Here is a 14,977-nt window from a genome sequence, read left to right on the forward strand (position 1 = left end):
GGACATATCTTTTACTTTCTCTTGGGGGTCAAATGGCAAATTTATTTTAAGAAATCGCCAAACTTCTTCAAAATGACCACACATCATTTTACAATCCCACCAGCAATGCATGTTCCCTGAATGTTGGAGGCTGCTTTTTTCTGGTCCCTCTTTGCCCTCAAGACCCATGTTTGTCGGGCGCCTGGGTGGCTCAGTCGTTAAGTGTCTGCCTTCGGCTCAGGTCATGATCCCAGGGTCCTGGGATGGAGCCCCGCATCAGGCTCCCTGCTCAGCGGGGAGCCTGCTTCTCCCTCTCCCACCAGCCCCCCCCGCCCCGCTTGTGTTCCCTCTCTCACTGTGTCTCTGTCAAATAAATAAATAAAATCTTAAAAAAAAAAGACCCATGTTTGTCAATATAAATGTTTTTAGATACTAAGAAGCCAATGTCCACACTTCATATTTTTAAGAAAATAACATTTTAAATATATATTTAAATATAAACTCCACTGAAAGACATTAGAATATGACTAAATAAATGAAGATATTGAGTTTAAGGCCTGAAAGATTTAACAATTCTACCAGTACTGATCTAATGAAATGCCAATGTGATTTTTTGTGGAATTGTGCAAGCTTATTATAAAATACATATGAAGAAATGAAAGGCACAGAAGAAAGAAGCTACTCTTGAAGAACAAGTTGTAGGGATCTGTCTCTCAGATGTTAAAAAAATAGTATAAAGTTATTAAAGATGGTGCTATATTGGTACAGGATTAACAAATTTGATTATAACAGAATGGAAGGCCCAGAAACATAAAAACATGCACACAGAAACTTCAAATTGGAACTGACTTTCAGATTAGAGTTCTAGGAAAACTGGTTATCTACCAGGGAGGCAATTAAACTGGACCCTTCCTGACACCACATATAAAAAAATCAATGATGGAAAACAAAATATTTTAGAAGACATTTCAGAAGGACTTTTTAGAAACACTAAGGACAAGAGAGTAGAACATATTTATGACTGCATGTTATTGTCCCAACACAATCAGCCAAAGACTATCAGGACAAAATCTATAGTCTAACAAAGTCAGGTTTACTGGCTCATTGCAACAAGGGAGACAACACACCTAAGGAACCATGGGTATCCTCCCAAACAAAGACCTATGGATATCATAAAATCTGGGGGAAGGAGAGAGTTCAGGTGAAATTTAAATGAAGTTGTATTTTGATAGGCTCAAAAAGGAAATCAACATTGTGAGTTAAAATACATCTAATAGAAACAGTATTTAGAATTAAACCAAAATAAAAATACCTTAGGTCAAAATCCATGTAATGTAGCTAAAGGGATATTGAGAGGATATCTATGGCCTTAAATGCTTTTATTCACAAACACGATCTGAAAACTAATGAGTTAGATTTCCATTTTGAGGATAAGACCCTGAAGAAAGCAATTCCATATTTATAAACCTCATAAGGTTTCTCTCCTACCCTGAATTTCTTTGTGAAGGAACTGAAGTCCCCGTGGAGGACTTTCTCACACTAATGATATTCACAGAGTTGCTCACATGTGAGATCAACTGGGGCTTTCCCATGTGCTTCTAATCCTAGGGCTTCTCTCCACTGTGAGTACTCACATGTTTCCTATGGGATGGGTGACTACTGAAGTTTCCCACAGTAGCTGCACTGGTAAATCTCCCCTGTATGTACCCTCTTGTGAGCAGTCAGGTTAGAGCTCCTACTGAAGGCTTCTCCATGGTTACTGCAATGGTAAAGCTTCTCCCCATTATGGGTTCTCATGTGTGCCATCAGATGGAATTTCCTGCTAAAGGCTTTGCCACAATCTTCACACAGATAGTCCCTCCCTGGTGTGCACTCTCTTATGCACGGTCAGGTTCCTGCTCCTGATGAAGTCTTTCCACAGTCATTGCATTTATACAGCTTCTCCCATTGTGTATCCTCTTGAGTATAGCGAGGCTCAAGCTGGATCTGAAGAGTTTCCCACATTGGTTAAACTCATACGGTTTCTCTCCAGTGTGGATTCGCACATGTGTCATAAAGGATGAGTGATGACCCACGAGCTTTCCCACGCTGAAAACATTCACAGGGTTTCTTGCCAGCATGAGATCACACATGGGTCCGAAGGGATGAAGGATAACTAAACACTCTCCCACATTCTTGACATTCATTTCATTTCTCTCCTGTGTAATTTCTCTTGGGCCAAACAAGGTTAGAATTGCTTCTGATCGCTTTTCCACACAAACTGTATTCATGGGGTTTCTCTCTGGGTTGAGTTAGTGCCTGTTGGTTAAGGGATAAGCAATAACTAAAGGCTTTCTCACTTTAATTGCACTCATGGGGATTCCCCCCCACCACAGAAAGTCTGCACTAGGGATGCCTGGGTAGCTCAGTCTGTTAAGCATCTGTCTTTGGCTCAGGTCATGATCCAGAGTCCTGGAATCAAGTCCCACATCAGGCTCCTTGCTCAGTGGGTAGCCTCAGTGGGTAGCTTCTCCCTCTGCCTGCCACTCCCCCTTGTGCTCTCTCTGACAAATAAATAAAATCTTAAAAAAAAGTCTGCCCTATAAAAAAAGCAAATTCCTACATGAGAAATTACTACCATTTTCAGAGCACATGTACCGCTCCTGCCCTATCTGAGTTCTTCCGAATTTTAAGTAAGGTGAATGCTCTGCCACAAGGTCCCATCATAGTCACGACATTCTAAAGTTGCTTATGTAGATTTTTCTTGATAAATACTTAAAAACTGAATTATATGTCAAAATTCACTAAGTCATATTAATGGATCTGCTTACTTATGGCAACTCTCCATAAATAAATACTGAAATTGGTTTAGAATGTTCCCCAAATCATGATACTCAGAGACTCTCTCCTAAGAAACAACTTCTTTTGGGTGAAGGTCACTGGACCCAAGTGTCTCCCCATGGTGGTTGTGCTCTTCTTCCATAACACAGCAATCCCAGACTTCTTCTGCAGAGAACCAGCAATGTGCCCTCATGAGCCTTACCATTTTTCTGACAGTAGGTGTTTTTTCCAAACTTTATTCTGCTTTGCAGTGGTGTTTTTGGCTTTAAGTTGAAACTTTTGATCTGAAATTAATGGGGGAGAGGAGGACAAAGATTTAAGTTCTTAGAGAAATAAATGATGAGATAAAGTAATTAAAAATAAAAACAAAGAACCAGACCCATGTAGCTTTTATTCATAGACTGACCCTAAACATAAGAAGTCAATGTGACAGTAAAGAATGCCCCAACAGTTGGACAGACCTTAAGGATTTCAGCAATATGAAGAATTTGATAGTGACAGAAACAAGGGATGGAAATGCTAAGAAATGTTTTTGTCAAGAATAAAATGGCTGCTAACAGTCTGACAGAGGGCACTATCAAAGTTTGGGGACAGTAGAAAAATGAACAAACAAACAGGTGGGGTCATGTTCCAGTAAAACTTTATTTACAAAAGTGGAAATGCTCAGAAAAAAGGAAGCAGGACAGAGAGAGCTTTCTCTGGGAACAAAAGAAAGTTGGGAGAAAAGGAAGAAGGAGAGGAAGGGAAGCCAAAGCTTCAAGAGAAAATTCATTCCAAGTGGCCTGAGATGATTTCTCAGACAAGATAACATTTTAGATGGCATTGTAGTAGCAGTGTATGGTGACAGATGGTAGCCACGCTTGTGGTGAGCATAGCATAACATAAAAACTTGTGTAACTCCTATGTTGTACACCTGAAACTAATGTAACACTGTGTGTCAACTATACCTCAATTTTTAAAAAATCATGACATTTTAGAAATTCCCTGAATGGAGTTCCTTTTGCCTAGGGCTCATCTACACTGGTTTCTTAGAGAGTCAGAACTCTCCTTTTCTTGGTCCCCAGCTCCTCCTGCTCTACCTAGGTGAGCAGGTCGGGTTTATGGAAATGACACCTGTACACGGGGAAAGACACATCAGGGGGGATGTGCAGGGAAGAAAAGGCAACTTCCCCTCAGAGTGGGGCCAACACTTTCAGAGGATGGGCATGTGTGACCCCATGAGCAATGAGGTGATGGTACCCAGGACCCACACAAACTACCTCACATCATGCCCTATAGGGATTGGGGATCCTCAGCCCCAAGCTCAGAGACACACTTCAGGAGCACCAAAGCTTCTAATCATGAAGAAAATAAAGTTGGCATAAAGATGAATCTTCATTCTCAAGGGGAAGATGCTAGATAGGGACTAGTGACTAGAGCCCGGAGTTAGCTACCTGCTTTTGTAAATACACTTTTATTGGAACAGAGCTCTATTTGTTTACATACCATACTACACCGGGCACTACATTAGCAGCATTGTGTTGTTGCAACAGAAACTCTATGGCCCACTATGCAGAAAACATTTCCTCTCTGGCCTTTAAAAGAAAAGTGTGGCCACTCCTGTTCTACACTGTCGCTCCTCAAGAGTGAGCCACATCTCCTACTTCACTACTCTTTTCCCAAGACCAAAAACAGTTCCTGGAATGTAACAGGTGCTTAAGAAATATTTGCAGCGGGGCGCCTGGGTGCTCAGTCAGTTGAGCATCTGCCTTTCACTCAGGTCATGATCCCGAACTCCCAGGATCGAGTCCTACGTCGGGCTCCCTGCTCGGTGGGGAGTCTGCTTCTCCCTCTGCCCCTCACCCCACTCTCGTGCTCTGTCTCTCACTCTCTCTCAAATAAATAAATAAAATCTTTTAAAAAAAAATACTTGCAGCAGAAATCTACCAATGAAGAGATGAGGCTGACTGAGGCCAGGTTCCTGTAGTTCTTTAGCATCAGGTCTCTGTACATAATTTTCCCTGAGCAGGGTCCGGTGGTGCCCACTCCTCCTGGGAGAAGTCCACCACCACTTCCTCAAAGGTCACTGAATCCTGAAACATCACACACATTCAGGCTCAGCCAAAGCTCATCTCCATCAGTGTCCCAGAAAGGCAGAGTGTGAGGAGGATGGCACCAGAAGACCAAGAAGTGGGAAATTCAGATGCAGGCAGAAAGGGTTCCTCGCTTCATCTCTCTCCACACACACATCCTCAGCAGTCTTGTCTAGCCTCATCGATTTATTAGCTCTTCAACAAGTGGATGAACTTTTCTCTCTCCAACTAGTCTGTGAACCCATCTGGCCTGGGTCCCCTAGGTGAGTTGCCACACAGCCCTGAGCCCATGGAAGCCTGAGACAAATACTTAGTAAATGAATGAATGATGTCTCCATGAATTCCTGAGACAAAGTCATCTCATAGTCTTTCCTGGTTTTCTGCCACAGCTCTGAAGTAACTACTGAGCTAATATGAACAAGTAACTGAAAAAAAATTCACAAACACTGAGCATTCTCTGGGAAGTCCCTTAGGCACCATTCATTAGAGGCTAAGGGTCCTGAGGAAGTGTGGAGACCAAGTCCTGGTCAGGTTGGAAAGCTCCAGGCCACCAGAAGGAGACACAGCCAACCTCAAGGAGGGAGACGTCCCATTGGAAAGAGGGGGTTTCTGATTCCTGTAACCACATTGTCAGCAACCCTGAGCCATCACTTCTGCCTCCACATTCCCTCCCTGGAGACAGGTAGTCTTGAGCAGGCACAACTAGAGGACAAGAGGGCAGATGTGAGAGGCAGGATATGCTCTAGACTCCAGCCAGCACATGCCTAGAAGCTGCATCACAAGACCCATGACCACACATGAAAACAAAGCAAATGCCGCGTGCACACAGGTTTCCCAAAAGGCCACGGGAGTCCTGTCTCTCACAGCCAGCAAAGAGGCTTGTGGGCCTTGCTGCCCATGAGGAAGCCTAGCAAACCCCCATGACTGTTAAGGGTACTCAAGTTCAGAGAGGTTTAGCAAGTCAATTGCCCAAGTTTATAAAAAGAACGCAAGGTATCATGTATTATTCCCCAAACATCCCAAACCCAGGCACCAACCCTGATGCAAGCAGATTGGAGGGCTCCTGGGGCTCCACTCCCACCTTGTTCCTAGCCTTTGGAAGCTCTGGAGGAAGAGGGCCTCAGGAAAATCAAAGTGGCCAGGGCGTGATCTAGCTCCAGGCAGGTGCACAACAGGGAAGAAAGCCCATGCAGGTGTGGCTGGAGCTTGGTGTGACCTGGGTGTCTGGAGAGGAAAGTGATGGGAGAGGTGGCAGGTCACGAGCAGGGCAAACAAGCCTGGATCAAATCTGAGTTTACACCTTCCGATGGGCAGCTTCGCAGGAGTTCTGTAAGAGTTTTCCATTCCTATTTGTATTTTTAAAGATCAAAACTGGCAGCTGCTCATGGGACAGAAAGAGGAAGGCAAGAGTAGACGCAGGGGTGGGTGGTGAGGGGCAACAGCAGAGTCCAGGTGAGAATGGGGACTCCTTGGGAAGGGAGGTGCAGCAGAGATGATTGTATACATTTTGTAGGAAATGTACGGATTTGCTAGGATTTGCTAGGGACCTACACTAGGATGAAAAATGGGGAGAGGAGGAGAGGTGCAGCCAGTGAGAGAACTTAGAGAAACCACAGAATGATCCAGTCTTTACACTGACAGTGTTGAGCTTCACACCCAAACCCTGTGCTCCTACAAAATTGTGATGGGTAAGAAATCCCCCAACTCCTGTGTTCTGGGAAATGCCTGAATGCAATGAAACACCCTTCCCTATATGACTTAGATAAGACAGGAGGATGACCCCTTGTTTACCTATGACAAGGCCAGGCACAGACTATCCAAATTCCCACTTTTGTCTAATGAATGAGTAGCTGAACTGTTTGTCCCCACTGAACTACCTAGATAAAATACCTTTGAATTTAATTTGCCTTGACTAAACTTTGGTGCAGTTTCTCTCCTCCCCCAACCTACCCCTGAGCACTGGGACAGAACAACCCTCTACCAGCCCCTCCCTGGAAATCAGCTGACCTCCCTGATCAAAAAAATCCTATCACCCCACCCACTCGGCCCACTTCCCATCCTTGTGAACTCTTTCCTATAAAAGAAAAGCTCTTTAGTGCCAGACTTCAGGGTGGGAGTGTTCTGTCTATGGCAATAGTCTCTCCTTACAGTACCAATAAACTGGGTAGGTAGTCATGCTATCAACCCGAGAGGGAATGATTAAGAGGCAAATTTGTTCAAGGTGAGGTTTTAAAGGGAAAAAAATATATATATATATAGTATGAGATATGAAGATTAATATGTATATATCATACACAATATACTTTATAAATATACACAGCATTTAACACATTTTACATACAACATGCTAATGCTATAATACTAATATTAATTAATACCCCATCAAAGTATATACGGGGTATTAGCAACAGAGAGCCCAGGTACTAGGGATGCAGCTATCCATCTGACCACTGCCTCCCCACATCGTGGCACAAGAGGAAGAGGCTGAAAGCTGGAGGGTTCAGGAAGGGAAGGGAAATTTCCTCCTGGGGCAGGGATACTCCCACAGGGTATGCTCCCCCTTAGAGAAGTTTGATAGGGCAAAGGGTTTTGGTGGGGGTTGGGGCTTTGGGGAGGATCTTTTTGCAAGAGGCATATCAAGGCCTGTTTTTAAGCTTGTGAGAATAATGTGGGTTGGCAGGAATAATTCAAAACATGTTAGACCAGCAGGCTGAGGCAGGGCTTCTAGGGGATATCTTATCTGGGCTCCAAGTTCAGGCCTCCTCAGCACTGGGCAGAAAAACTGTCTTGGGCAGTTTTTCAGATGACAAAGGATGACTAGAGGCCATTGGTAGTTGGGAGTGTGCTGGGGATACTGGAATTTATGTCTACAAAATTTTAAATAACTCCTATCCTTAAACCAGCAACTCACAGGATTATAGCCAAGAGAAATCCCGGCATCCCGGCATCCGTGCAGAGAGCAAAAGAGAGATATCTTGTCCACTACAAACTGATTATCATAGGTAAAAACTAGAACCAATCAAAATACACATTATGGCATTAATTATCACATACGTACTATGGGATATGATTATGGTGTTTATTTTTTAAAGATTTTATTTATTTATTTATTTGAGAGAGAAAGTGCACAAGCAGGCAGAGGGGCAGAGGGAGAAGAAGCAGACTCCTCGCTGAGCAGGGAGGCCGATGTAGGGCTCAATCCCAGGACCCTGAGATCATGACCTGAGCTGAAGGCAGACACTTAACCGACTAAGCCACCAAGGTGCCCTGATTATGGTGTTTAACACTTTTTTTTTAATTTTATTTATTTATGTTGACAGAGAGAGACACAGTGAGAGAGGGAATGCAAGCAGGGGGAGTGAGAGAGAGAAGCAGACTCCCTGCTGAGCAGGGAGCCCGATGTGGGGCTCGATCCCAGGACCCTGGGATCATGACCTGAGCTGAAGGCAGATGCTTAACCACTGAGCCACCCAGGCGCCCCTGATTATGGTGTTTAAAACAAAAACTGACATAGATCTGAAGGTAAAGTATAAATATATTTATATTACTTATAAAATATATATGCAGAGAGGCATGTACCTGCATTAAAAATGACTGTTAGGCAAAGAATTTGAATAGAAATTTCCCCAAAGAAAACACTGAGATGGCCAATAAGCACATGACAAGATGTTCAACATCACTCATCATTAGGGAAATGCAAATCAAACCCATAATGAGATGCCACTCCATATCCATTAGGATGGCTATTATCAAAAAAATGAAAATAGAAATAACAAGTGTTGGTGAGGTTTTGGAGAAATGAGAACCCTTGCTCATTGCTGAGGGGATTATGAAACAGTGCAGCCACTGTAGAGAACAGTATGGTGGTTCCTCAAAAAGCTTAACATAGAATTACCATATGATTCAGCAATTCCATTTCTGAGTATATACCCAAAGAACTGAAAGCAGAAACTTGAACAGATATTTGTAAACTAATGTTCATAGCATGATTCACAATAGCCAAAAGATGGACAACCCAAATATCCATCAACAGATGGAGAAACAAAATGTACATATATAAGGCTGAATAACATTATAGTTGTGTTTATATATTATATATTATAAAACTATAGCATAAATAAATATAAGTGCATATATTTATATTTTATATTTATATTAGATATAAGTATATATTTACATTTTATAATATAAAATATGTAAGTTATAGAATATATAAAATGCAAATATACCAAAAATATAAAATATGCAAAATATGTAAATATATAATGTAAAATATACAAAAATATAACATAATATATAAAATATGTAAACTATAAATATGCATAAATATGTGACTATAATAAACATAAACATATATAATGTAAATATAATATTATTCAACCTTAAAAAGGAATGAAATCCTCATACATGCTATAACATGCATGTATTTTAAACCATTATGCTATGTGAAATAATCTGGACACAAAGGAACAATATTGTAGGATTCAACTTATACAAGGTACTGACAATAGTCCAGTTCATAGAGAAAGAAAGTAGAATAGAGAGTACCAGGGGCTGGGAGTCAGGGTTATGGGGAGTTACTATTTTTTTTAAGATTTTTAAAAATTTATTCATTTGAGAGAGAGAGAGCGTGAGCAGGGGAGAGAGGCAGAGAAGCAGACTTCCCGCTGAGCTGGGAGCCTCGCCCCCCCAGTCGGGCTCAATCCCAGGACCCTGGGATCATGACCTGAACCAAAGGCAGACGTTAGCTTAACCATCTGAGCCATCCAGGTGCCCCAGGGAGTTTTGGGGGTTTTTTAGGATTTATTTATTTGAGAGAGAGAGCGCCAGCCAGCGCATGCATGCACAAGAGAGGGGAGGGACAGAGCGAGACTCTTCAAGCAGGGCTTGATCTCATGACCCTGAGTACATGACCTGAGCCAAAACCAAGAGTCAGACGCCTAACTGACCAAGCCACCCAGGTGTCCTTGGGGGGTTATTTTTCAATAGGAAGAGTTTCATTTGGGGAAGATGAAAAACTTTTGGAGATGCATGGTGGTAATGGTTGCACAACAAGATGAATGTACTTAATGCCAATGAATAGTACCCTCAAAAAAGGTTAAAAGGACAATTTTATGGTATGTACATTTTATCACAATAATTAAAAAAAATGAGGGGTGCCTGGGTGACTCAGTCAGTTACACGTCTGCCCTCAGCTCAGGTCATGATCCTGGGGTCCTGGGATCAAGCCCCAAGGCGGGCTCCCTGCTCAGCCCGGAGTCTGTTTGTCAGTCTCCCTCTACCCCACTCATGCTCTCTCTCTCTCTCAAATAAATAAATAAAATCTTTAAGAAAAAAAAATGAAAGCAAGGCCCCACTGCTATTGAACACCAGAGGCCTCTAGAGAAAAGCACAACACTGTATTTTATGTGCACTTGGCAGGGAGAATGTGAAGGGAAACATTAACATTTTTACTCTATAGTTTTCTGAATTAGTTGAATGTTAAACAAGAAAAACAACATACCCACGCATCACTTGTGTAATCAAGAAAAATTAAACAGTCAAGTACAAACAGAAATAATTCACGTAGCTGAATCATTACCTCTGCACACAGCTAATCTCACTGATCCAAGTCACCTCCACACACACCAAATGCCTTCCATTTGGAGCCCTGCCAACAGCATACTCTAGACCCACTCATTACTGACTACAGATTCATATTTCATCTATTTCCAATCTTTCTTTCCAACCAAGGGAAGAGCTTTTTAATTTTTTTTCAAAGATTCATCTATTTGCGAGAGAGAAAGGGAGAGGGAGAGAAAGAATTTCAAGTAGACTCCCCACTGAGCATGGAGCCCAACACAGGGCTTGATCTCACAACCCTGAGATGAAATTAAGAGTCGGATGCTCGGGGCGCCTGGGTGGCTCAGTCGTTTTCTGCCTTCGGCTCAGGTCCTGCGATCGAGCCCAGCATCAGGCTCCCTGCTCCGCGGGGAGCCTGCTTCTCCCTCTCCCGCTCCCCCTGCTTGTGTTCCCTCTCTCGCTGTGTCTCTCTCTGTCAAATAAATAAATAAAATCTTAAAAAAAAAAAAAAAGTCAGATGCTCAACCGACTGAGCCACCCAGGTGCCCCAGGAAGAATTTTTTAAATGAAACCTCTACAGCCTTATGAAATACATCCACATAATCTTACATTCTTTAGATGGTACGAAGCATACATCATTGTGCATTAGAAAGGCAACATCATTGTAAACGGCATAGAATGTGCCCAAATTGTGGCTTTTATCACCTCCTGCCTAGAAGATTCCAATGTTTTACAGACTGATTTCCTTTGCTCTCTTGTATCTCTATGCCTAACAGTTAATAATGTTCCATGAGGGGGCGCGTGGGTGGCTCAGATGGTTAAGCGTCTGCCTTCGGCTCAGGTCATGATCCCGGGGTCCCGGGATCGAGCCCCGCGTCGGGCTCCCTGCTAGGCGGGGAGCCTGCTTCTCCCTCTGCCTCTGCCTCTCTCTCTCTCTCTCTCTCTGACTCTCATGAATAAATAAATAAAACATTTAAAATAATAATAATAATATTCCATGAGGTCAACAGAATTCTATGAGGGAGGAAAAAAGCCTACAAATCTGATTGTGCCCCTTCCCAGTTTAAGAACTTCTAGAATGCCTCCTTTGGATACAGCACACAGTCCAAATTCCAATCTCAGCAGGTGAGACCCTCCCACCTCTGGCCTTTCACACACCTCCTTGCCCTCCCCTGGTGGGAATGCTTGCTGAATGAGAACCAGGAGGATAACCAGGGTTCTTCTGGCCTTAGTGCTGGGTTACTGGGAAAAAACTCTTCTGAGAGCTTGCAAACGTTAACTCCACTCTCCCATGAGTATTGGTCCAAATCACAACACCTCTGTCGTCCAAAACACCTCAGGCAAGGAACTAACATAAGCACAAGCACACAATTTCTGAAAAAACTCAGTTCCCACCAGGCCATAGAAGAGAGCCAGTCATGGGATTCTCAGAAACAGAACGACAGTAAAAAAAAAAACAACTTAAGTCAAGGAGGCACTGAATAATAATAGTTATAAGAAAGGAAAATAAGGAGCTCAACTCATTCATGAGCGTAAGTGCAAAGAGCAGAAAGAAGGTATTAACACACTGAATGTACTAGTGAGCAGGAGAATCCACCACAACCATGCAGGGATCCAAGTTAGGTTTAGGATCTTTATGAAAACACTTAATAGAATTCACTACATTTGTAGACTGGAGAAAAATCATATAATCACCTGAATATATTCAGTAAAAGTATTCGATAAAATCACTATTCCATGGCTTTGAAAAAAAAAGTTAAATAAGAAGGGAACATCTTTACCAGAAGACAGTTTTTTTAAAAACCTACACCTTCCAGAATGTGGTAATTAGACTGAGGTTATAAAAGAGAATGTCCGTTTTTAGGAGACATATGCACAATGAGGTCTTTAGAAGTATAGGGTTATGATTTCTGCAACTGACTCTCAAATGATCGAGCAAAAACAGTAATTATTATATGTATAGAGATACAAGAAATGTGGCAAAATATTAACAGATGCTGAATCTAGGGCGCCTGGGTGGCTCAGATGGTTAAGCGTCTGCCTTCGGCTCAGGTCATGATCCCAGGGTCCTGGGATCGAGTCCCGTATCGGGCTCCCTGCTCCTTGGGAGCCTGCTTCTCTCTCTCTCTCTCTCTCCCGCTCTCTCTCTCCTCCTCTGTCTCTCATGAATAAATAAAATCTTTAAAAACAAAACAAAAACAAAAAACAAATGCTGAATCTAGAGAAAGAGCAAATGGGATTTCATTGTACTATTTTGGTAACGTTTTCTCCTATAAGCTTCAAGCGGTTTCCAAACAAAAAGTTTTATTTTAAAATAAGGAACTACAGCTTACTGGTGAAAAGTTGAAAAATTCTGGCTTTCAATCTGAGGAAAGACAAGGATGGTAGCCATCGCCACTTTATGTGGTAATGGTACTGGAGGTCCCACCAGGGCGATAAAGCTAAAAAAAATGAAATGTTTGAGGATTGGAAAGGTATAAACACAACTGTCATTATTCATAGATGACAGCTGTACATATATATAAAAAAAAAAGTCCCAAAGCATCCTGCCTCCCTCCCCTAACACCCTCCCTACCCAGTCTGGTCAGGCCTCTCTTTCCTCCGTTCATCCAACACACCAGGCTCTCCTGCTTCTGGGATTCTGCACTTGAAGCTTCTTCCACCTCTCAAACACTCCCCCTCCACAAGCCTCTGCCTAATCAGTATTACTTATCCTTCAGTTCTCACAGATCAGTTCTTCCTAATAGGTCTTCCCTGTCTGTCCATATTAAACTCTCCTGTTTGGCACAGGACACCCCCCCCCCATCAATTTCATATCTGTTTCTGATCTAAATAGCCCACTCTCTGGGGACAGCACTGTGCCTCTTTGGATTGCCCAGGCCAGATTCATACCCTGCACTTAATGAGCTTCTTCTGCGGGCCCTGGAAAATGTTCATTTACAGCTAGATCGAGAAAGCGCACACCTCCAATAGAAACGCAACACAGGGGCGCCTGGGTGGCTCAGTCAGTTAAGTGTCTGCCGTTGGCTCAGGTCATGATCCCCGCAGCCTGGGATCGCGCCCCATGTTGGGCTCCCTGCTCAGCAAGGAGCCTGCTTCTCCCTCTCCCTCTGCTGCTCTCCCTGCTCATTCTCTCTCTCACTCTCTCTCTCTCAAATAAATAAAATCTTTAACAAAAGGGGGGGGGCCTGGGTGGCTCAGTCGGTTAAGCGTCTGCCTTCAGCTCAGGTCATGGTCCCAGGGTCCGTCCTGGGATCGAATTGGGCTCCTTGTTCAGTGGGGAGCCTGCTTCTCCCTCTCCCTGCTGCTTCCCCTGCTTGTGCGCGCTCAAGACAAACGTTAACACATTAACTTAAATGCCTGCCACAATATAAACCACCAGTGTTATTTCTGAAACTTTTAAGAAAAATTCTTAAAAGGCAAATGTGAGAAACATCATTTTTAGAAACAAGTAGCCTGTGTTGCTGAACTTCCTCCAGAATTTATTCTTCTTCCGACTGCCCATATGTGACTTTTTAACCTCCCCACAAGAAAAAAAAAAATCCACTTGGTCAAAACATATCTCTTTTAAAATTGGTAAATTCTAATTTCTGCTACCGATATTAGGAAAGCTGCTTCCTCCTTTTTCCTGGAGATCCCTGTGTTTTAAAGACACACAATTTCATGTATTTCACTTAAGCTTTAGACTTCTATTAGGCTTTAGCCGCAAGTATATGCCACCAAAACCCGTTTTAATAATATCGAGAGTAAGAGATCCCCATGTTTTAAAGCTCTGCCGCAATGGCAGGCTCCGGAGGGGGTGCAGCCGACTTGGGAAGTGCGGAGCGGAATAATCTTTCTTCAATTGTAAGGCTTGTTGTTTACATTTTCACTTGCTCTATTTCATTCTCTTTTCTTGATTACACTTACTTATTGGCACTCGCGCTAGAATCCTGAGAAAGTATTTTCCCAAATGAATTTACCAAATTAACCGAAAAAAAGTTTTAAGATATTCTCACCTCAACAATTTCTCACAAAAGCAAGCCGCAAGTAAAATTCTCTTGTGTTACGGAGGCAGAAAGGGACCTTCTTGATGTAAGTTTCACCAAGGCCTCTTACCCCCCGAAACCAACGGCATCCCCAGTTCAGAAAAACCGAAGGACCCAGAAAGGCGACCAACGGCCGTCGAACTCTCGGCCTGCGACACCGAGACCCCGCCCCCGCCGAGATCACGCCCCTAGGGCCCCGCCCCATAGCCCCGTTGGGTCCTTCTAAGAGCCCCACCCCCCATAAGGCCCCGCCCCAGAGCCCCGTTTATCCACCCTCACCGAAACCCCGCCTTCCGAGAGCCCCGCCTCCTCACTTTCGTCAAGAACCCGCCCCCCTCCCCGAGGCCCTTCTCCCAGCTCCCTCCCGGACCTTGCACCTGCAGCCGCTCTTCTGTGCTGGAAGCAAATAACGAGAAAAACCGTGGTGCCGTTAGAGGGAAGATGGCGGCCGTTCGGGGGAGGCACCCCCCCACTTCCGGTCTCGGGGCTTGGAAAGTAGACGGGTCCCGCGGGGCT

The 14,977-nt window shown here is 43.4% G+C and overlaps 1 long non-coding RNA gene across 1 annotated transcript; it reads right to left on the bottom strand.

Annotated features, from left to right (window-relative positions):
* Positions 1-315: 315 nt before the first annotated feature.
* On the bottom strand, positions 316-14,602 carry LOC113918003. The gene is made up of 3 exons (XR_003518419.2): positions 14,432-14,602; positions 3,002-3,083; positions 316-2,277 (listed from the first exon to the last, which is right to left on the bottom strand). It is a non-coding gene; the product is annotated as an uncharacterized LOC113918003 (long non-coding RNA).
* Positions 14,603-14,977: the final 375 nt, after the last annotated feature.

Source organism: Zalophus californianus, chromosome 1 (genome assembly GCF_009762305.2).
Source record: "Zalophus californianus isolate mZalCal1 chromosome 1, mZalCal1.pri.v2, whole genome shotgun sequence".
Taxonomy (NCBI): Eukaryota; Metazoa; Chordata; class Mammalia; order Carnivora; family Otariidae; genus Zalophus; species Zalophus californianus.